The following is a 25,580-nucleotide window of genomic DNA, read 5'->3' as shown; positions in this document are numbered from 1 at the left end:
CTCATGGGTATCTGCATGTTATCTCTCATGGGTATCTGCATGTTATATCTCATGGGTATCTGCATGTTATATCTCATGGGTATCTGCATGTTATCTCTCATGGGAATCTGCATGTTATCTCTCATTGGTATCTGCATGTTATATCTCATGGGTATCTGCATGTTATATCTCATTGGTATCTGCATGTTATCTCTCATGGGTATCTGCATGTTATATCTCATGGGTATCTGCATTTTATCTCTCATTGGTATCTGCATGTTATCTCTCATTGGTATCTGCATTTTATCTCTCATTGGTATCTGCATGTTATCTCTCATTGGTATCTGCATTCTATCTCTCATTGGTATCTGCATGTTATATCTCATTGGTGTCTGCATGTTATATCTCATTGGTATCTGCATGTTATCTCTCATGGGTATCTGCATGTTATATCTCATGGGTATCTGCATTTTATCTCTCATTGGTATCTGCATGTTATCTCTCATTGGTATCTGCATGTTATCTCTCATGGGTATCTGCATGTTATCTCTCATGGACATCTGCATGTTATCTCTCATGGGTATCTGCATGTTATCTCTCATGGGTATCTGCATTTTATCTCTCATTGGTATCTGCATGTTATCTCTCATGGGCATCTGCATGTTATCTCTCATGGGTATCTGCATGTTATCTCTCATTGGTATCTGCATGTTATCTCTCATGGGTATCTGCATGTTATCTCTCATGGGTATCTGCATGTTATCTCTCATTGGTATCTGCATGTTATCTCTCATGGGTATCTGCATGTTATCTCTCATGGGTATCTGCATGTTATATCTCATGGGTATCTGCATGTTATCTCTCATGGGAATCTGCATGTTATCTCTCATGGGTATCTGCATGTTATATCTCATGGGTATCTGCATGTTATCTCTCATGGGCATCTGCATGTTATCTCTCATGGGTATCTGCATGTTATCTCTCATGGGTATCTGCATTTTATCTCTCATTGGTATCTGCATGTTATCTCTCATGGGCATCTGCATGTTATCTCTCATGGGTATCTGCATGTTATCTCTCATGGGTATCTGCATGTTATCTCTCATTGGTATCTGCATGTTATCTCTCATGGGTATCTGCATGTTATCTCTCATGGGTATCTGCATGTTATCTCTCATTGGTATCTGCATGTTATCTCTCATGGGTATCTGCATGTTATCTCTCATGGGTATCTGCATGTTATCTCTCATTGGTATCTGCATGTTATCTCTCATGGGTATCTGCATGTTATCTCTCATGGGTATCTGCATGTTATCTCTCATGGGTATCTGCATGTTATATCTCATGGGTATCTGCATGTTATCTCTCATGGGTATCTGCATGTTATCTCTCATGGGTATCTGCATGTTATATCTCATGGGTATCTGCATGTTATCTCTCATGGGAATCTGCATGTTATCTCTCATTGGTATCTGCATGTTATCTCTCATTGGTATCTGCATGTTATCTCTCATGGGTATCTGCATGTTATCTCTCATTGGCATCTGCATGTTATCTCTCATGGGTATCTGCATGTTATCTCTCATGGGCATCTGCATGTTATCTCTCATTGGTATCTGCATGTTATATCTCATGGGTATCTGCATGTTATATCTCATTGGTATCTGCATGTTATCTCTCATGGGTATCTGCATGTTATATCTCATGGGTATCTGCATTTTATCTCTCATTGGTATCTGCATGTTATCTCTCATTGGTATCTGCATTTTATCTCTCATTGGTATCTGCATGTTATCTCTCATTGGTATCTGCATTCTATCTCTCATTGGTATCTGCATGTTATATCTCATTGGTATCTGCATGTTATATCTCATTGGTATCTGCATGTTATCTCTCATGGGTATCTGCATGTTATATCTCATGGGTATCTGCATTTTATCTCTCATTGGTATCTGCATGTTATCTCTCATTGGTATCTGCATGTTATCTCTCATGGGTATCTGCATGTTATCTCTCATGTGCATCTGCATGTTATCTCTCATGGGTATCTGCATGTTATCTCTCATGGGTATCTGCATTTTATCTCTCATTGGTATCTGCATGTTATCTCTCATGGGCATCTGCATGTTATCTCTCATGGGTATCTGCATGTTATCTCTCATGGGTATCTGCATGTTATCTCTCATTGGTATCTGCATGTTATCTCTCATGGGTATCTGCATGTTATCTCTCATGGGTATCTGCATGTTATCTCTCATTGGTATCTGCATGTTATCTCTCATGGGTATCTGCATGTTATCTCTCATGGGTATCTGCATGTTATATCTCATGGGTATCTGCATGTTATCCCTCATGGGCATCTGCATGTTATCTCTCATGGGTATCTGCATGTTATATCTCATGGGTATCTGCATGTTATCTCTCATGGGCATCTGCATGTTATCTCTCATGGGTATCTGCATGTTATCTCTCATGGGTATCTGCATTTTATCTCTCATTGGTATCTGCATGTTATCTCTCATGGGCATCTGCATGTTATCTCTCATGGGTATCTGCATGTTATCTCTCATGGGTATCTGCATGTTATCTCTCATGGGTATCTGCATGTTATCTCTCATTGGTATCTGCATGTTATCTCTCATGGGTATCTGCATGTTATATCTCATGGGTATCTGCCTTTTATCTCTCATGGGTATCTGCATGTTATCTCTCATTGGTATCTGCATGTTATCTCTCATGGGTATCTGCATGTTATCTCTCATGGGTATCTGCATGTTATCTCTCATTGGTATCTGCATGTTATCTCTCATTGGTATCTGCATGTTATCTCTCATGGGTATCTGCATGTTATCTCTCATTGGTATCTGCATGTTATCTCTCATGGGTATCTGCATGTTATATCTCATGGGTATCTGCATGTTATATCTCATGGGTATCTGCATGTTATCTCTCATTGGTTTCTGCATGTTATCTCTCATGGGTATCTGCATGTTATCTCTCATGGTATCTGCATGTTATCTCTCATGGGTATCTGCATGTTATCTCTCATGGGTATCTGCATGTTATCTCTCATGGGTATCTGCATGTTATCTCTCATGGGTATCTGCATGTTATCTCTCATGGGTATCTGCATGTTATATCTCATTGGTATCTGCATGTTATCTCTCATGGGTATCTGCATGTTATATCTCATGGGTAACTGCATGTTATCTCTCATTGGTATCTGCATTTTATCTCTCATTGGTATCTGCATGTTATCTCTCATTGGTATCTGCATGTTATCTCTCATGGGTATCTGCATGTTATCTCTCATGGGTATCTGCATGTTATCTCTCATGGGTATCTGCATGTTATCTCTCATGGGTATCTGCATGTTATATCTCATGGGTAAGTGCATGTTATATCTCATGGGTATCTGCATGTTATATCTCATTGGTATCTGCATGTTATCTCTCATGGGTATCTGCATGTTATATCTCATGGGTAACTGCATGTTATCTCTCATGGGTATCTGCATGTTATCTCTCATGGGTATCTGCATGTTATCTCTCATTGGTATCTGCATTTTATCTCTCATGGGTATCTGCATGTTATCTCTCATGGGTATCTGCATGTTATATCTCATTGGTATCTGCATGTTATCTCTCATGGGTATCTGCATGTTATCTCTCATGGGTATCTGCATGTTATCTCTCATGGGCATCTGCATGTTATCTCTCATGGGTATCTGCATGTTATCTCTCATGGGTATCTGCATGTTATCTCTCATGGGTATCTGCATGTTATCTCTCATGGGTATCTGCATGTTATCTCTCATGGGCATCTGCATGTTATCTCTCATGGGTATCTGCATGTTATCTCTCATGGGTTTCTGCATGTTATCTCTCATGGGTATCTGCATGTTATCTCTCATGGGTATCTGCATGTTATATCTCATGGGTAACTGCATGTTATCTCTCATGGGTATCTGCATGTTATCTCTCATGGGTATCTGCATGTTATCTCTCATGGGTTTCTGCATGTTATCTCTCATGGGTATCTGCATGTTATCTCTCATGGGTATCTGCATGTTATCTCTCATGGGTATCTGCATGTTATCTCTCATGGGTTTCTGCATGTTATCTCTCATGGGTATCTGCATGTTATATCTCATGGGTATCTGCATGTTATCTCTCATGGGTATCTGCATGTTATATCTCATGGGTATCTGCATGTTATATCTCATGGGTATCTGCATGTTATCTCTCATTGGTATCTGCATGTTATCTCTCATGGGCATCTGCATGTTATATCTCATGGGTAACTGCATGTTATCTCTCATTGGTATCTGCATGTTATCTCTCATGGGTATCTGCATGTTATATCTCATGGGTAACTGCATGTTATCTCTCATTGGTATCTGCATGTTATATCTCATGGGTATCTGCATGTTATCTCTCATGGGTAACTGCATGTTATATCTCATGGGTATCTGCATGTTATCTCTCATGGGTATCTGCATGTTATCTCTCATGGGTAACTGCATGTTATATCTCATGGGTATCTGCATGTTATCTCTCATGGGTATCTGCATGTTATATCTCATGGGCATCTGCATGTTATCTCTCATGGGTAACTTGCTTGTTATCTCTCATGGGTATCTGCATGTTATCTCTCATGGGTATCTGCATGTTATATCTCATGGGTATCTGCATGTTATTTCTCATGGGTATCTGCATGTTATATCTCATGGGTATCTGCATGTTATCTCTCATGGGTATCTGCATGTTATCTCTCATGGGTATCTGCATGTTATATCTCATGGGTATCTGCATGTTATTTCTCATGGGTATCTGCATGTTATATCTCATGGGTATCTGCATTTTATCTCTCATGGGTATCTCCATGTTATCTCTCATGGGTATCTGCATGTTATCTCTCATGGGCATCTGCATGTTATCTCTCATGGGCATCTGCATGTTATCTCTCATGGGCATCTGCAGCTCTCATGGGCATCTGCATTTTATCTCTCATGGGCATCTGCATTTTATCTCTCATGGGCATCTGCATGTTATCTCTCATGAACATCTGCATGCTATATCTCATGGGCATCTGCATTTTATCTAACATGGGCATCTACATGTTATATCTCATGGGCATCTGCATGTTATCTCTCATGGGTATCTGCATGTTATATCTCATGGGCATCTGCATGTTATCTCTCATTGGTATCTGCATGTTATATCTCATTGGTATCTGCATGTTATCTCTCATGGGTATCTTCATGTTATCTCTCATTGGCATCTGCATGTTATCTCTCATGAACATCTGCATGTTATCTCTCATGGGCATCTGCATGTTATCTCTCATGAACATCTGCATGTTATATCTCATGGGTATCTGCATGTTATATCTCATGGGCATCTGCATTTTATCTCACATGGGCATCTGCATGTTATCTCTCATGGACATCTGCATTGTATCTCTCATGGACATCTGCCTTTTATCTCTCATGGGCATCTGCATGTTATCTCTCATGGGTATCTGCATGTTATCTCTCATTGGTATCTGCATTTTATCTCTCATTGGTATCTGCATGTTATCTCTCATGGACATCTGCATTTTATCTCTCATGGACATCTGCCTTTTATCTCTCATAGGCATCTACATGTTATCTCTCATGGGCATCTGCATGTTATCTCTCATTGGTATCTGCATGTTATCTCTCATGGGCATCTGCATGTTATCTCTCATTGGTATCTGCATGTTATCTCTCATGGGCATCTGCATTTTATCTCTCATGGACATCTGCATGTTATATCTCATGGGCATCTGCCTTTTATCTCTCATGGGTATCTGCATGTTATCTCTCATGGGCATCTGCATGTTATCTCTCATGGGCATCTGCATGTTATCTCTCATGGGCATCTGCATGTTATATCTCATGGGCATCTGCATTTTATCTCTCATGGGCATCTGTATTTTATCTCTCATGGGCATCTTCATTGTATCTCTCATAGGCATCAGCATTTTAATGTACACTACTGTTACACCAGATATGAGTTGCACTGGTGTGACACTGTTCCCTGGCAGGCCCTGAAACGCACACGTGTGAAGGAAAATGACTGGCTATTATTTCACAGTCAAAAAAGTGTTGTTGTTTTTAAATGTACACTACTGTTACACCAGATATGAGTGGTGGCACTGGGCAAGTGGGCACAGTATACGCTGTGAGCCTGACACACACGCTGGCAGGCAGGCAACTGCAATTAGATTACACAGGAAAAAAAAAAAGCAGACTGATGTTCTAGCCCTAAAAAGGGCTTTTTGGGGTGCTGTCCTTACAGCAGAGATCAGATGAGTCCTTCAGGACTGTAGTGGACACTGATACACTAGCCTAGCTATCGATTTCCATATTAAATCAGCAGCAGCTACACTGTCCCTCCTCTCACTAAGAATGCAGCTTCCAAATGAATCTAAAATGGATGCTGTCCAGGAGGTAGGAGGGTCTGGGAGGGAGGGTCTGTTGCTGATTGGCTGGAATGTGTCTGCTGACTGTGAGGTACAGGGTCAAAGTATTACTCAATGATGATGAATAGGGGGCAGATCGAACATTGCATATGTTCGCCCGCCACGGCAAACTATTCGTGACATCACTAGTATATACGTATATATATAGAGAGATTTATATATAGATATATATATATTAAGAACACAAAATTATTTTCTCTGATTACTAAAATAAAATATTGCTATTACCTAGTTTACAAGTCCGATCTACTCCCATTAGTGTCACTAGACTCCTGGAGAATTTTTTTTTTTTTTTTGGGCAAGGTATCATGTACTAGAGTTCTTAACACAACAGAATATGTTAATGGCAGGAAAGCCCACTTTATTATAAATATTATTTATCTGTAGAGCACCAACAGACTCTGCAGCTCTAAATCACTATAGTAATATATATAAAATAGGTGCAGTGAGGCTCAATGAATTTCAGACATGATTTTGCTTTATTAGCAAGGCCTCTTGGCAGCCTAGCAAGTTAATAGTTAAAAAAAAAAAATATTTTTTGCTTTTCCTCCCCTTGGAAACTGATGTACAGTATATTCTAAGCTCACAGGTTTCTAGTAAAACATGATGCTGAAAAACAGAGACTATTATCCAAACAATACAAAACAAAATGTAAATCAATTCTTGCTAAAACTTCCTAGAAATTGCAGTTAGTAAATTTAAATGGTGTCAGCAGTTTAAACTTTTATGTCAAAGACAAATTCCTGAGAAATGATTCACATCAAAAGCTTAGTACATCAGTTCAATAGGTCAATGAAATACAACATAGCTACAGAAATGTCACATCACAAATATACTAAAGAGGAAATTCAAATATACTTATGTTTTTGAAAGTAGAGATGTCACTTACCACAATTATATTAACTACTAGCCTAAACATTTAGCAGTTAAAAAATATATATATATATTTTGTTATAGCAGGAAAATTATAGCAACTAACAAATATGTTTTCAAAAAAATATCAAAGTCACGGATAACACTATTAGAGAAGAATTGTGGTCCTCTATTTATAAAATATTTTACCAGGAAAGATACATTGAGATTTCTCTTGTTTTCAAGTATGTCCTGGGTACACAAAACATTGCATTGATACAATAGGGTACAATAAAATACAAAAACAATAATAATACACACTATATGCACAAAAAGTTAACATAGAAAAGGCAGGAAATATATAATCAACCATGACAGGTGCATTCTGTTTTGAGATATGTAGAGAGGGATCTCTTAAAGGATATTAGGCTTGGGGAAGGTTTGAAAGTGTGCGGGAGGTCGTTCCATAACTGTGGCGCTCTGTAGGAAAAGGAGGATCGAGCTGCTTTATTTTTGTATTGAGGCAAGCTAAATAATGTGCTGGTACTGGATCGGAGGTTATAGGAGGTGGGAATTACAGGTGAGAGCATTCTGCTCAGGTAGGGTGGGAGCTTCCCAGAAAAGCTTTTAAACACAAGGCAGGAAAGATGGAGGGATCATCTGGATTCCAGCAATAGCCAGTTTAGTTCTTTTAGCATGTCACAATGGGTCCTGTAGTTAAATTGTAGCACAAAGCGGCAGAACGAGTTATACAATGTATTAAGTTTATTAAGGTGAGTTTGTGGTGCAGGTGCATATACTACATACCAATAATCCACGATTGGCATCAGCATTTGCTGTACAATCTTTTCCTTTACTGTAGGGCTGAGACAGGATTTGTTTTTGTATTTGTTTCTCTATTGCTACAAAGCAGATTAGTCAAACACATTTAGACAGCCTTAAAGGGACACTCAAAGGGACAGTCTACACCAGAATTGTTATTGTTTTAATAGATAAATAATCCCTTTATTACCCATTCCCCAGTTTTGCATAACCAACACAGTTATAATAATATAATTTTAACCTCTGTGATTATCTTGTATCTAAGCCTCTGCAAACTGCCCCTTTATTTCAGTTCTTTTGACAGACTTGCAGTTTAGCCAATCAGTGCTTGCTCCCAGATAACTTCACGTGCTCAAGCACAGTGTTATCTATATGAAACACATGAACTAACACCCTCTAGTGGTGAAAAACTGTTAAAATGGATTCTGAAAAGAGGTGGCCTTCAAGGTCTAAGAAATTAGCATATGAACCTCCTAGGTTAAGCTTTCAACTAAGAATACCAAGAGAACAAAGCAAAATTTGTGATAAAAGTAAATTGGAAAATTGTTTAAAATGACATGCTCTATCTGAATCATGAAAGTTTATTTTGGCCTAGACTGTCCCTTCAAGTCAAAGTTAAACTTTCATGACTCTGTTAGAGCAGGCAGTTTGAAACAACTTTCCTATTTACTTCCATTAACAAAATGTGCACCGTCTTTTTATATTTACACTTTTTGAGTCACCAGCTCCTACTGAGCATGTGCAAGATTTCACAGAATATACGTACACTGTATTTGCATATGTGATTGGCTGTCACATGATACAGGAGGAGTGGAAATAGACATAACTGAAACTTGTCAGAAAAAAATCTACTACTCATTTGAAGTTCAGACTAAGTGCTATTGCATTGTTTTGTTATCTCGCATTTGTTGATTATGCAAATCTACTGTAGTTACTGTTTTTTAATTATCCAATTAGCCCTGAGATAATCAAGAAAACGATTAAAGATTTACCTGGGCTATCAGGTGAATTCTATAAAATCATAATGGATGATATTGTGCAAGACCTTGCACATTTATTAAGCGATATTTTCATGGGTTCAGTCCAAATGACAACTAGATTCACAGAAGCTAACATTAGCTTTATTGGTAAGCCAGGGAGAGACCCTTTATTAAGAGAATCGTACAGACCTATATTTTTGCTTAAAAACAATTACAAAATGCTCACAAAGATTTTACCAACCCAGTTATCGAATTGCCTACATGACTTGATACATAACGACCAAACCGGATTCATTAGAGCTCATTCATCAGTATGCAATATTTGTAAGCTACAGTTGATTCTGTCACACTACTACATAAAAGGGGTGGCACTGCAGGTGATTTGCTATAGGCATGCCTGGTCGCAATTGATGCGGAACAGATGTTTGATAAGGTCTTATGAGACCACTTATTCCATACCATAGATAACTTTGGTATTATGGGTAGCTTCCAACTGTCACGCCACGCCGCTCTAGCCGTTGCTAGGGGCGCGGTGTCTCCTTCTCTGCTTGTTGCCAGGGGGTGTGTCGGGTCCAGATGCGTGCGGCGCTGACATCATCGCAGCATGCTCCTCTCTCTCAGATGCAGGTTCTTGATTACTGTGGCGCCAATCCTGAGTCTATGTAAGTCCCTCTATAACGATCTATCACTGCCCAAGTATAGGTGTTACTTTGTGTGCTTCTGGGTGTGATAGATCGTTACTTCAGTACTGTCTTAATGTGTTTGAACCCTGCCTGTCTGACTACTCTGCCTGTTTAACCCCTAAATTGCTGGACTAATATACTGCTGCTGATCCCTGCCTGTCTGACTACTCTGCTTATTAACCCCTGTTGTTCTGGATTGCCTCTTTGTTGCCGAACCCTGCCTGCCTGACCATTCTAGTGGTGTGCCCTTGGACTGCTTTACTGTTGCCGAACCCTGCCTGCCTGACCATTTTAGTGGTGTGCCCTTGGACTGCTCTGCCGTTGCCGCTGGGGACTGTCCTGCCTGTGGTGAGTGCCGCCCTCCTCATCTTACTAACTTTCTCTGCTCTGGGACATTCCCTATCATTTTGGCTCAACGCCAAAAATTTTCTTTCGTGATTCAGATAGATCATGCAATTTTAAGCAACTTTCTAATTTACTCCTATTGTCAAATTTTCTTCATTCTCTTGGTATCTTTATTTGAAATTAAATAATGTAAGTTTAGATGCCGGCCAATTTTTGGTAAACACACTGTGTTGTTCTTGCTGATTGGTGGATAAATTCACCCACCAATAAACAAGTGCTTTCCATGGTCCTGAACCAAAAAATAGCTTAGATGCCTTCTTTTTCAGATAAAGAAAGCAAGAGAACGAAGAAAAATTGATAATAGGAGTAAATTAGAAAGTTGCTTAAATGTGCATGCTCTATCTGAATCATGAAAGAAAAAATTTAGGTTTAGTTTCCCTTTAAGAAAGGCACCCAGAAAATGCACCTTTCCTTATACGTGGACGACATGGTTCTAATAGTGCCAAAGCCAAAACTTAGTTTATCTAAGTTCATGACCCTAATTGATCAATTTGGTGGGATTTCAGGTTACCAAATACATTACAATAAGTCAGAAATCTTTTGGTTGCATCCACAGTCAGGGGGCCAGTTTTTCCAATACCAATTTCAGATAGTAGAGAATTCCTTTAAATACTTGGGGATTAACCTATCTAGGAACCCCTATAAATGGTATAAAATTAATTTCACCCCAATTTTTAACTCACTTTCGGACCATCTTAAAAGTTGTATTAATTATATATAAATGTTATATTAATTATATGTACATATTATAAAGTATATTAATATAACAACGTTGATTGTGCAAAGCTGGTAAATGGGTAGTAAAGGCGTTATCTATCTTTTTAAACAATAACAATTTTGTTGTTGACTGTCCCTTTAAATATTGGATGGCTCAGCAAACCCCTTCTTTTAGTGAACTGAAATCAACCTTGTTCAGTCAGTTAATGCTGGAACAATGGGACGTGCTAGGTGATCAACTTAAAGGGACATTAAACACAAATTGTAAACTAAATGATTATGAACTTTCATATATAAGATTAATTTTGCAATGAAAACTGTAGCTTTATTTAGTCAAATGAGTATGTTGTTTTGTGTTTATGCTTTAAGGGATTAAAGGCGCAATGTTGTGCGTACCTGTAAGAAAAAAAAAAACCCTTCCCACTTAACCATCTACTTTAAGTGAATAAATAATGACACGACAACAATTGGGATTTTAAAGACCCTTGGGTCATTTATTAACTCGAGGCACCCCTGCATGTTTATTTTAACGAAAACTCGGCTACAATGCAGTACGGATAGAAGGTTTTACTCGAGCTGTTCGGCCCACTGCAAACCAGGAGGAGCTTTCCCCAGGCATGCGCCTGACTACGTCACTCTTCCTGCAATGGCCGTCACTCCTCCCTGCTTTCTATCTGACGCCTGGGACGCTACCGCCCGCCCTTTAGAGTGTTATCACCGCTCAAACCTTAGTGGTCCTCCGGAATCACCAAGCGAACACCAAGCGAATTCTGGAAGGAGCTGAAAAATTAACGCCCTGGACTGACCAACGGGCTATAAGTCGTCTAACCCTGCCCGGAGCCAGGGGGAGGCTAATTCTACCACTTTAATCAAGATTGCCGCTATCAGGGTGGGAGGGGTGGGAGAAGATCTGCAATGGCCAGGAACAGAAAAGAGGGCCTGAAACTCCCAGAAGCCCTTTTTATTGGTAAGTTCAGATCCCTCCCTTAGCCTGCAACATTGTTGCAAACCTCACTCACACGATCCACATACACTCCTCCTCCCTGCTTCCTTAAACCTTAAGACGCTCCTGGCTAATCTGCAGCCCTGCACTTTCCTAAGGGATTAAATGAGCAATGTTGTGCGTACCTGTAAGAAACCCCCCACACACACACTTCCCACTTAACCATCTACTTTAAGTGAATAAATAATGACACAACAACAATTGGGATTTTAAAGACCCTTGGGTCATTTATTAACTCGAGGCACCCCTGCATGTTTATTTTAACGAAAACATCAGGGCCTTTTCAACTTTAACTCTAACTCATTTACATGGTTACATGTAAATGCTATAACTTTTAACTTGAATGAACATTAAGCGGCATTGTCTAACTAGCTAACTCATATGAAGCGGGAAGCAGGCCCAGGCAGCTGACACAAAGCAGAGCCCGGCTACAACGCAGTACGGATAGAAGGTTTTACTCGAGCTGTTCGACCCACCGCAAACCAGGAGGAGCTTTCCCCAGGCACGCGCCTGACTACGTCACTCCTCCTGCAATGGCCGTCACTCCTTCCCGCTTTCTATCTGACACCTGGGACGCTACCGCCCGCCACAAGAAACAACCTGACTACCTGATTCTTGCCACCAATCATATTACTAACTACCTCACAACCTACAACACTATAGCTGTCAACCCTTTCCGTATATTCTCTATAAACCTGTCTAGCCCTAGGTCCGTTAGATGGACCCCATCCTGCTGATATAAGCTCCTGTCCCCTGCCGAGATGTCGGGGTGCCTCACCACAAAACCTCCCAATTCCCGGATTACCTTTCCTAAATCCCTGTTGACTTTCTTCCTTACCCCAAAGGCGGCCTTGTGACAGACCATATGCCGCCAATGTAACCTGGGAATCACCTGGGACCACCCCACTCTAACCCCAGGCAACCATGTGTGCAACCACCTAATGTCAGCGCACATAATCTGGATTAACTCTAGGGTAGGCATCGCACCTAGGTCGTTGCCCCCCAGATGTATCACTATCACATCAGGACGACTCCACCTTCGGTAGGCCTCCTGTAGAAGCGCGGGCATATCATGCCAACATAGACCTCTGCGCCCGAGCCATCTGATGGATGCCTGGGAGGGGTGAAAGCCCATGAGGCTCCCAGCCGGGAGTGCTGACGCTCGGATGGAGGCCCAGTGTACGAAAGAATGCCCGACAATCCAGACTTTACAAGAACCTCGGCCCCTTCCTGAAAAAACACAACACATCGTTAAACTTTGCAACAGAGACCCCTGATCTCCCCAGTGACCCCCTACCTCCCGTAAGAGAGCCACTCCCCCAATGCTCCGTACCCCTTCTTACTCAATTCACCGGTTTCCCAGAAGGTCTAATGTACGTCCTATAGCGCTGCGAACTCCACCGCCCCAGCGCTTTGATTCTGTCTGCTGACCACCCCAACGCTGCCGTGCTGGTTGCTGCGCCCACTCTAAATGAATACGGCGCTATACGCGTTGCGTCCAAGCCGGCCCGCGCCATTGCCAAAACCCTGCGGAATTGGAATCTGGAGAGCACCGATCCATCCTGATGGATCAGATACAAGCCCGTCCCTTGAGGGCGTAAACCCTCAAAATCTGTCAACAACAAAACGGGGCAAATCCTGGCATCCCCTATCTTTGGTAGGTGTAACCATACCCCTTTTCCCTCCTGGTCCGTCTTGGACCTGGGAATAAGCAACAACACTGCGTCCCTAGCCCATCTTACATGGTGGGCCTGTACACCCACCAGCGGACTCTTTTTGGATGGCGGTACTAATTCGCCTACTGGTAGGGCCCCGTGAAATGCCAGCGCGAATGCCGCCTTAAATAGCGCTACCTCGTATTGCCCCGCCCACACTGCCTCTAAGGTGTGCATCAGATCTACCAATCGTGCCACTGTAATGTGTTCCCTCCTGTCCGCCCTAGGGGTCTCCCTGCGACCCCACCCCTGCATAGTTTGTTTAACGAGGAAAGTACTCGCATCTTAAATAGCTTGCTAAAGAAAGATAGGGCTGCCAGCTTACCCTGCACCAGAGATATTCTGGTACCCCTACTCTCAAGGTCCCTCATCCACTCTAACAGGGTTACCTGAGAAGCGTTGTAGTAGGATAGATGCTTGCTCCCGCAGAACACCTGCCATTCGTTCCAGTGCCTCACATATGATGTCCAGGTCGCCGGAGCCAATGACGCCTTAACTAAGGGGAACACGAACTCCCAGGGAATGCCAGCTGCCAGAGATAAGATGGGCGTGAGGTGAAGCACAAGGAGCAACCTTCCTGAACACCTCCCATTTCCTGAACAGCGCATCGGCCATGATATTTTTAACCCCTGGCACATGCTTGGCTGAAAACTTGATATTATGCTGGAGGCATCTAAGGACCAGCTGCCTAAGGAGCCTGACTATCACCGTCGAGGTTGCTGACAAGTGGTTGATGGAGAAAACTACACTCTGATTATCGCACCAGAAGATAACCGTTCAATTCGCCAACCTCTCTGCCCATAATTCCACAGCCACTATTATGGGGAACAGTTCAAGGAAGCATAGGTTCCTTGTCAAACCCGCCTGAGCCCACGATGTAGGCCACGACTCCGCGCTCCATTCTGAGCCTAGCATTGCTCCGTACCCCCCGGAGCCCGCTGCATCGGTAAACAGGTGCATGGATTGATTGGACTCTGCGGGTGTTCTCCATATACAGACCCCGTTGAAGTTTGTGAGGAACTCCTCCCAAACCCACAGGTTATCACGCATCCCTTTTGAGATATATATCCTCGACCGCTGTGGCTTACCGCCTCCCAGCTGCGCCTCTAATCTGTGATTAAAAACGTGCCCCATCGGGATAACCCGCCCCGCAAAGTTCAAGAGGCCAAGCAAGGATTGCAGCTCCTTCACCTTCACCGATTTTGCCGCCCTGGTGCCACGCACCATGTCCAGCAGGCGTGCCAACTTGTCCTCCGGAAGCCAACACAGCTTCGCTACCGAATCTATTTCTATCCCCAAAAAGGTGAGGCGCGTGCAGGGACCCTCCGTTTTTTCGGCTGCTAGAGGAACCCCAAACGCCTCCATTAAGGAGGTCATGCTCTATATTAGTTCCTCACATTGGGGGGAATCTGGTTCCCCCACGAGCAAGAAATCGTCCAGATAATGGGCGATTCGCTCCGATCGTGCAAACTTTGCCAACGCCCAATGCAGAAAAGTGCTGAACGCTTCAAAGTATACACATGAAATGGAGCAACCCATCGGGATGCACCTGTCCACGTAGTAGTTTCCCTCGAAGTAGCAGCCCATCAACTGGAATGATACCGGGTTAAAGGCAAGGTAAACTTGCTTGCACTCGTTATCACATTTATCATTAACATCAAAATTTAGCATAAGTTTAATTCATCATTATTATTTATTTTATTTTTTTAACCCTCAAATCTTATTATTTACCTGCTGTCCTGCAACGATTCCTCGTCCGCCCGACTTTGCTACTAAATTGATTGACACTTGTTTCACCTTGTGGCGTCCAATCACCGCTTTCTCCATGTGGTGGTGAACACAGCTTATCCGACATCATCGGACCGCACTGCGCATGCGCCTAACAAGTAACGTCTCGGTATTACACTTGGTAATCGCGAGGAAGCAATGCAGACGAGTCTGTCTATAGAAAGTATCGTAAGTTGCGCATGCGCATATAATTTTAGGTCCGTGAACGCGCAAAATTCTGACGTAGAGTGCGGGTGGGTTGGGTCTCTAAGATGAGAGCAGAAATATAGGAAGTAGCAGCGGGGAGGAGTAAAACAATAAACGGTACTTATATATTTTAATGATTATCAGGAAAATAAAACCGCAATTATGTAAAAGGACTTAGCGACTGCATTGCAAGGCTAAATAGAAAAGTAAACAACTTTTCAAACGTTGCAAACTTTACCTTGCCTTTAATTGAGAGTAGCCGGAATGCGGATTTGATATCCAGCTTCGCCATCAGCGAACCGACCCCCGCATCTCGTACAATATCAACCGCAGATTCGAATGATTGATACTGCACCGAACTGAGGTCCGGTGAAATAGCATCGTTCACCGACCCCCCTTTTGGGAAAGAGAGGTGCTGGATTAGGCGGAACTTCCCACTTTCCTTTTTAGGCACCACACCAAGTGGGGACACGATAAGTCCCTCAATAGGCGGCTGTTTAAAGGGGCCTGCCATGCACCCCAAACTAACCTCCTTCCCAATTTTTTTGTGGACAACCCCCGGGAATTGATTTGCCGACTTTAAGTTCTGCCGCAGTGTGGATCCCGTTACCACGCCCAGTACGGTAATGATAAACCCCTCCCTCAGGCCGGAAAGCAGCAAGCCTGCCGCACTTCAGTCCAGGTACACTGCGAGCCATCTCTCAAGGGCGTCCACCCTCAGTGGGGTGGTTGCCCTTCCCAGCTGGTGGCAGCTTGCCACCACTGCGATACCCTGCCTGCTCGCGCTTCCTGGCGCGTTCGACTCCTGGGTGCTGGCCGCCGCAGTAGCGACACACGTGGTGAAAGGAACAACTTTGCCCTCTGTCGCACTGCTTCTCCTGGAATTTCCAGAATTCCCAGCCCTTTCTCTGTGCCCGCGCGTCTGCCCGAAAGGGCTGGCTACCTGAGGCAATGGTCCGTGACGCTTCACCTCTGGCCCAAGTTTGTTCCATAGGAGTAATTCAATGGAACCAAATGACAAGGAGGGATCCGCCGCCATCTTTCTGCGATATGCGATATCATAATCCCTCCATATCCCCTCCTTATGACATTTATAGATCCTCTCTATCGTGCTCTGATACTTGAGGATATCCGCCCCTTGTGTAGGCCATTTGGCCAAAAAACAAGACCCTAGCACCCTAAAGCAGCTCACCCACTCTTCGTAGGTGTCTGGCCTTTTTTAACTTCTTAGGGCCTGTCCCGTCCTCCGCCATTTCTTTTTGCTTTTGAGCTTCAGCCGAGAGCTCAAATATGTTCACATATTTTCTGTTATGTATTTTCCTGACCGTTTTTGACTTCAGGTGCTCGTGCATGCAATGCACCTTGACCATGATAGAATCCCCTTCCAGGGAAGATTTTCTATTACCCTTCTGGCTGACCACGTGGTTACCAGTCACACCCATGTCCTCACTACCGCCCCTTTCGGTTTGCAGCCCCGAGCCCTGGCTGCGCGCTTTCTTTCTATCCGCCATAAGTGTCCTTAGCATCTTGTACATGCGCTTCTCCCCCTTTTTGTGTAAGCCTAGCTTGGTGTCACTTTCTGACCCTGACCCCGAAGAGCTAGTGTCCCCCTCCTCCAGTGTCTGTGGTGCAAGGTACTGCTCACCTGTATCTGCACCTCCTTGGCCCCTCTCAGCCGACACTGCCTGCGGCGCTGAAGATGTTGCTGCTGCCATGGGACTGTCTGAGTGCATCCCCGCTCCTTGGACCGACACCTGCTGCGACTCCATCTGTGGAAAGAGAGACAGGAGAGGAGTACCGGCTGCCTGGGGAGGCAAGGCTCCATTCACACCCCCAGCATTCTGCTGCCTCCCCTGCATCAAAAGCGGAACACCCTCATACATTCTCCCTGCTGCCCCCATTCACGAGGCTCTGTGATAAAATTAGCCTGTTGCTCCCTTCCCTGCTGACTCCTCCATACACTGCTTAATTGTACTCCTTCCCCACGCTGTTCCTGCTAAATTGCACCCCTGTCCCGTGGGCCTAACTAGCCAGGGCTCATAGTATGGTATAACCCATTCTCATCCCCCATCCCCCCAAATGCATCTCCCCTGTCACCCAATGCGGATGGGCCACAAGGCGGGCCGGTAGTAGTAGGCCCGAGTGGTGTGGCGGTAGCAGGCCCTGCAGTAGGCCCAGGCTGTGTGGCGGTAGAAGGGGCGGCTACATAGGAAGGGGAACCGCCCCTGGTCTCGGCCAGCCCCACACTAAGCGGCTGGTCGAATTCAGCGGTTGACAAGGAGGGAGCCCCTTGCCCTCCGAACACAGGGCCCAAAACTGCTGAAAGGGACTGGAGTAGCAACCACACGGTCGCTAGTTGTCCCTGCAGAATAGCCGCAACATCCAGGTGCCCAACCTGACCCATTAGCCCCCCACCCCCCCGCATAGGCCGCAGCCTCAACCTGGCCCTGAGCCATGCCTAGATTTGCCCTAATCCCACCCTGCTGCTCCACCCTGCCTCCTAATCCCATCCTACTACTCTACCTATGCCCCACCTCAACCCCTGCAGAAGCCTCTGCTGGGTGTAAATCACCTCCCCCGCTCCCCCCCCCCCCCTGAGCTAATAGCCTGTAGAGTGTTATGGCCCAGCCTAAGGGTTGGTCCCTGGGATCCAGGGGAAGGGGGATAATATCAACGTCACTCATCTCTTTTTCTGCAGGTTCCTTGCTTCCACGCTGAGGGCCCACGTCTCTGAACCGGAGAGGAGGCAAAGAAGACCTGCGTGACCAATTCATAGCCGTAATTCAGCAAACAGCTTCCACACGAGAAGATCTGCAATGGCCAGGAGCAGAAAAGAGGGCCTGAAACTCCCAGAAGCCCCTTTTTATTGGTAAGTACAGATCCCTCCCTTAGCCTGCAACATTGTTGCAAACCTCACTCACACGACCCACATACACTCCTCCTCCCTGCTTCCTTATCCCTTAAGACGCTCCTGGCTAATCTGCAGCCCTGCACTTTCCTTCACTGATTTTGCTGTCCCCCGGAACAAAATAACCCTTGTTAACCAATCACAAACTAATATTCAGATTTAGCACAAACTCTGTTTGCACATTTACAGACTGGGGTAGCCTTCCTTCCTGTGTTCCCTTAAGGTTGTTTAACACTGATTCAACTTAGAGTAACTAGAGTAATAAAAGAATGTTTTGTCTATCATGATTGTTGATGCAAAACTGATAATCCACCTTTCAAAAGCATGTGATACCATAGAAGCTTTTGGAGGAAGGAAAAGTAAACAAAAGCTCACATATATTGCCTAAAAGTATTAACCCAAGCCTACCAGGGTGAAAGTGAAACAAGCACAATATATATTATATGCATTGCTGAAATGTCAGTGAGGACAGTGGACTTCTTGACTAGGTTGAATGATTACTCTATCTAATCACTTTATTTGACATGAAACTATAGAGAGAGTGATTTTTCTATACTTTGGGAGACCTAAAGGGAGGAACAGGTCTGTTTTGTTTCTTTTATCTCATAACAGTGTTATTTATATTTCCCTTAAATTTTCTGTCCTTGTACCAATGACAATAATTGTTTGTTCTTGTAAAGTGCAATAAAGTTTAAAAAAGTATATCAAAATTTTCTTTCTTTCTTTCTTTCTTTCTTTCTTTCTTTCTTTCTTTCTTTCTTTCTTTCTTTCTTTCTTTCTTTCTTTCTTTCTTTCTTTCTTTCTTTCTTTCTTTCTTTCTTTCTATCTATCTATCTATCATCTATCTATCCATCTATCTATATATCCATACAGTGCCCATATAAAACTATCTTACAAATGCGGTACTATAGAAACTCTACATAAAACAGTCTACACAGTTTGTGTAAATATAAAAAATGATAATGCTTTGTTCTTAATATAGAGTAAACCACTTGTGCTAATATAACTTTTAACTTACTTTTAGGACAGAAAAAAAATAAGAACTAGATTAAGGAGACGAATTGTTAAAGTGCAGACGGACATGATACGCTGTCTGCATTTATCATTGCACAAGTAGTTCTTGTGAACTGCTTGTGCAATGCTGCCCACTGCAGATTCACGACCAATTGGCCGCTAGCAGGGGGTGTCATTCAGCCCGATCGTATATGATCGGGCGGATTGATGTCTGCAGCCTCAGAGCAGGCAGACAAGTTATGGAGCAGCGGTCTTTAGACCGCTGCTTCATAACTACTGTTTCCGGCAAGCCTGTAGGCTCGTATGGAACCCGGGGCAACAAGCACTATTCAGAGCTTGATAATTCGGCCACTATGAGTGGAGTGGTAGTTTGGTTTCCTGCTCGCGTTTTATCCATGCAAAGAAGACCTGCGTGACCAATTCATAGCCGTAATTCAGCAAACAGCTTCCACACGAGAAGATCTGCAATGGCCAGGAGCAGAAAAGAGGGCCTGAAACTCCCAGAAGCCCCTTTTTATTGGTAAGTACAGATCCCTCCCTTAGCCTGCAACATTGTTGCAAACCTCACTCACACGACCCACATACACTCCTCCTCCCTGCTTCCTTATCCCTTAAGACGCTCCTGGCTAATCTGCAGCCCTGCACTTTCCTTCACTGATTTTGCTGTCCCCCGGAACAAAATAACCCTTGTTAACCAATCACAAACTAATATTCAGATTTAGCACAAACTCTGTTTGCACATTTACAGACTGGGGTAGCCTTCCTTCCTGTGTTCCCTTAAGGTTGTTTAACACTGATTCAACTTAGAGTAACTAGAGTAATCAAAGAATGTTTTGTCTATCATGATTGTTGATGCAAAACTGATAATCCACCTTTCAAAAGCATGTGATACCATAGAAGCTTTTGGAGGAAGGAAAAGTAAACAAAAGCTCACATATATTGCCTAAAAGTATTAACCCAAGCCTACCAGGGTGAAAGTGAAACAAGCACAATATATATTATATGCATTGCTGAAATGTCAGTGAGGACAGTGGACTTCTTGACTAGGTTGAATGATTACTCTATCTAATCACTTTATTTGACATGAAACTATAGAGAGAGTGATTTTTCTATACTTTGGGAGACCTAAAGGGAGGAACAGGTCTGTTTTGTTTCTTTTATCTCATAACAGTGTTATTTATATTTCCCTTAAATTTTCTGTCCTTGTACCAATGACAATAATTGTTTGTTCTTGTAAAGTGCAATAAAGTTTAAAAAAGTATATCAAAATTTTCTTTCTTTCTTTCTTTCTTTCTTTCTTTCTTTCTTTCTTTCTTTCTTTCTTTCTTTCTTTCTTTCTTTCTTTCTATCTATCTATCATCTATCTATCCATCTATCTATATATCCATACAGTGCCCATATAAAACTATCTTACAAATGCGGTACTATAGAAACTCTACATAAAACAGTCTACACAGTTTGTGTAAATATAAAAAATGATAATGCTTTGTTCTTAATATAGAGTAAACCACTTGTGCTAATATAACTTTTAACTTACTTTTAGGACAGAAAAAAAATAAGAACTAGATTAAGGAGACGAATTGTTAAAGTGCAGACGGACATGATACGCTGTCTGCATTTATCATTGCACAAGTAGTTCTTGTGAACTGCTTGTGCAATGCTGCCCACTGCAGATTCACGACCAATTGGCCGCTAGCAGGGGGTGTCATTCAGCCCGATCGTATATGATCGGGCGGATTGATGTCTGCAGCCTCAGAGCAGGCAGACAAGTTATGGAGCAGCGGTCTTTAGACCGCTGCTTCATAACTACTGTTTCCGGCAAGCCTGTAGGCTCGTATGGAACCCGGGGCAACAAGCACTATTCGGAGCTTGATAATTTGGCCACTATGAGTGGAGTGGTAGTTTGGTTTCCTGCTCGCGTTTTATCCATGCTATACTTGGGCTTTTTGAGCATGTCAGGTTGGGCACATATTACAAGTTGAAAGTAAAACATTTTTGCTAGAGCACTAACCCGACGTGCACAAAAAGCCAAACTTTGAATATCGCAACCTCTACTTTAAAATGTGTTTGGGATTTGTTTTGTGTAACTTTTTTGACTCTAGTAACAGTTAAACAGAGCTCGGAGGTCACAATATCCCAATGTGCATTAAAATAAATTGTGTTCAAGCAAACGCATTTACTTTCAACTCATAATACTGTGATACTTCCGATGCACGCAAAGAGTCACAATAATCCAGTTTTCGCTTGCGTACAACAGCCACTCCTAATCAAGCCCTAAATATTTAGAAGAATTGTCTTCTGGTGACATCTACCAATGGTGTAGAAAATCCTTGCACTCCTATTATGATTCTTCTGTGGCAGACAGATTGTAACTCACTTCAATCTACACACTTTAAAATTCCGAATGTAGCATGAAAATCTTTTAAAATCAGAAATGCAAGCACTGTCACTAAGTAGTTGTTAAACTGACAATTAACACGTGACTGTTAAATAATAACTTGTGACCTATATCTCAAACATATTAGTTGTTTAAAAATTAAACAATGAGCGTTAGTTTTAGATAGATAGATAGATAGATAGATAGATAGATAGATAGATAGATAGATGATAGATATGTGTGTGTGTGGCCTTTGAATCATGTTAGGAGATACATAATTTATAGGAGGACTTGCTAGGTATTTATAAAGATACAACATTAATGAGCTTCTAAATTATTATTATCGGTTATTTGTAGAGTGCCAATAGATTCTGCAACGCTATTAACATAGGCGGAATACAAGGAAACATTTATAGGGATCAGATGGGTAGAGGGCCCTGCCAAGAGTCGCACTGTTGTAGTCAGCTCTAAAGAAGGTGATCTACAAACAGCTGGACTCTTAGGCTTACATGCTAACAAGGTTCAAGGGATAGCAATGGAGGAGAGGAACTGGGATTAGGAAAGGTTAGTGTAGGTTGTATGCATCCCTGAACAGTAGAGTCTTTAGGGAGAAGTTTTCAAAACTAGGGGATAGTCTTGGGTTCTTTTTGGATACTCATTTGGGATATTTATCAGGACATTTGGTTTTTTTCAGTTATTCTATTCATAACAAGCTATACTTCTTAGCAAAAGAAGCTGACCACAAGAAAGGAATCTTCAGGCTTAAAGATACCTAAAAAGAGCAGACTACCTATAATAGAGGAAAAGAGAGTGATATATTTTGAAAAACAATTCCCTTACGTCATGTCGATTGAGGGAGACTTCTCATCAGTATTTTGGAAGATGGTCAGAAAGAAATCTTCATGATATGACAACTTCCAAATACTTGGGAGCTACAGAGCCTTAAAGGGTAGTAAAGACAAAATTAAAGTTTTGTGATTCAAAGAGAATGTGCAAGTTTAAACAACTTTCTAATTTACTTTTGTTATCTAATTTGCTTCATTCTCTGATTATCCTATGTTTAAAAGTATACATAGATAGGATCAGAAGCAGCACTGCACTACTGTGAGCTAGCTGCCGAATAGTGGCTTCACATATAAGCCTCTTGTCAGTAGCTCACCTGATGTGTTCAGCTAGCTCCCATTAGTGTATTGCTGCTCCTTCAAAGGATACCAAGAGAATGAAAAATATATTTAATCATAGCAGTAACTTGGACAAAAAATGAATTTATATGTTCTGTCTGAATAATAAAATCAATTTTTGGGTTTCAAGTGCTTTTAATAATCACATATTAAACATACAAAAATTATATTTTTCCTAAAAATGTTCAGTGAGTCAGAGCCAGATTTACACAAGGTTGAAGGGTACCCTCTATCTATTGATCTTTCCCTTGCAGATGGCTTTTTGAGTTGTTACCACATTGTTTGCCAACTCACAAGAATTCCTAAAGCCTACATTTCTAGTTCTGCTTTTTCCTGGGCCCCAAAAACTAGTGCAGAGGGCAAATGTAGCTCATTGGACACCAGTTACCTATCACTCATATAAGGAAAGCTACATACGACCATGTTATTAAAGAAGTGCTTATCCCTGCTTGTTTATAGATGTGGGAGAGTTCATCAACTTTGGAAGTGTTACAGTATTTCAGACTCTTTCTTTGTGTGCTATAATTCTTATACATTATTTATAATGACATGTTTTATTCCATTTTATATATTTGTAGAACCTTTGAATGAGCATGATGGATTTCTGTAGCACTTTCTAGGCTTTTTATACCCTAGGGAATTACATTCTACTTGTACCCATATATCATTTCTACCTTGTTTTTGTTCAGCTTGAGAGGTTTTAAAGGATATTGATCATAGAACAAGCCATTTACATTCAGAACAAATTAGCCCACATATTTTCACATAGACATACAGGACAGAAGTTGCTTTTTGTTACTGTTTGTAATCTTAAGAATAAAGCAAACAAGATAAATGGTTTGTAAAATAACCAGTGACCAGTAAACTTTCTAGAAGGAAATTGTTAATCTCAACCACAATGGTGAAAACATTTTCTTTTTTTAAAGGGACACAATAACCCACATGATTTAGATAGAGAATACAAATTTAAACAACTTTCCAATTTACTTATATTAATAATCTTGCTCCAATCTCTTATTGTCCTTTATTGAAGAAGCAGTAATACATTACTGGGAGCTAGCTGAACACATTGATAAGCCAATAACAAGAGGCATATGTGTGCAAACATCAATCAGCAGTTAGCTCCCTGCCTACCTAGATATGCTTTTCAACAAAGAATGCTAAAAGAACACAGCAAATTAGATAATAGAAGTAAATTAGAATGCTGTTTAAAATTGTATGCTCTATCTGAATCTTAAAAGAATAAAAATGGGTTTCATGTCCTGTTAAATAACAATTTTAGTCGGTTTCATAAATACATACATATATTGTTGATAGTACATAACAGTAAGTTTAATATTCTTCTGATATGATGTAATCTGCTGGAAATTTCTAAAATAGAGAGATTAGGGGGTCAATTTATTATTGGCCGAATTGGGCCAATCCACCCTGTTTCCGCGCGAGCCTTTAGGCTCGCTGGAAAAAGGAGTTAAGAAACAGCAGCCTATAGACCGCTGCTCCTTAACTCATATGCCACCTTTGAGGCTTAGTACAGCAATCTGCCTAATCCTATACGATCGGGCTGATTGACACCCCCTGCTAGCGGCCAATTGGCCGCAAATCTGCAGGGGGCGGTATTGCACGAGAGCAGTTCACTAGAACTGCTTGTGCAATGCTGAATATGGACAGCATATGCTGTTCGCATTTAGCAATGTCTGGCAGACATGATACGCTACAGCATATTATGTCCGCCAGACTTAAATAAATTGACCCCTAGGCCTTAACAATAAGCATTTAAAATATCTTTTTTCTTTTATGACTTCATTCACCTACTACTGTTAGAGTGATATTTACCTTAAAAGGACATAAAACCAACAAAAATAATTTCTTGGTTCAGAAAGATTGTAAAATTTAAAAAAAACTTTCCAATACACTTCTATTATAAAATTTACCTTGATTTCTTGGTATCCTTTGTGGAAAAGCAGATAGGAAGGTGTACAAGTGTGCATGTAACTGGAGCAATATATGGCAGCAGGTTTATAATTATGTTATACATTTGCATGAAGGGTAAGTGGCAGCAGTGTTTCCCGTCATGTGCTGCTCCAGAAATGTGCAAGCAACAAAGTCAATTTGATAATAGAAGTAAATTGAAAACTTTTATTATAATTGTATACTCTGGGGCCGAATTATCAAGGGTCGAACGGCCCTTGATGACCCTGTTTCTGCGCAAGCCTTTAGTCTCGCCGGAAACAGCAGTTAAGAAGAAGTGATCTTAAGACCGCAGCTCCTTAACAGGTCTGCCTGCTCTGAGCAGCGGACAGCAATCAACTTGATCGAATTTGATTGGGTTGATTGACACCCCCTACTAGCGGCCGCAAATCTGCAGGGGGGCGGCATTGCACAAGCAGTTCACAAGAACTGCTTGTGCAATGATAAATACCAACAGTGTATGCTGTCGGTATTCAGCGATGTCTGTCCGAC

The sequence above is a fragment of the Bombina bombina genome, chromosome 4 (assembly GCF_027579735.1).
Source record: "Bombina bombina isolate aBomBom1 chromosome 4, aBomBom1.pri, whole genome shotgun sequence".
NCBI lineage: Eukaryota > Metazoa > Chordata > Amphibia > Anura > Bombinatoridae > Bombina > Bombina bombina.
This window is presented reverse-complemented; position numbering follows the sequence as displayed.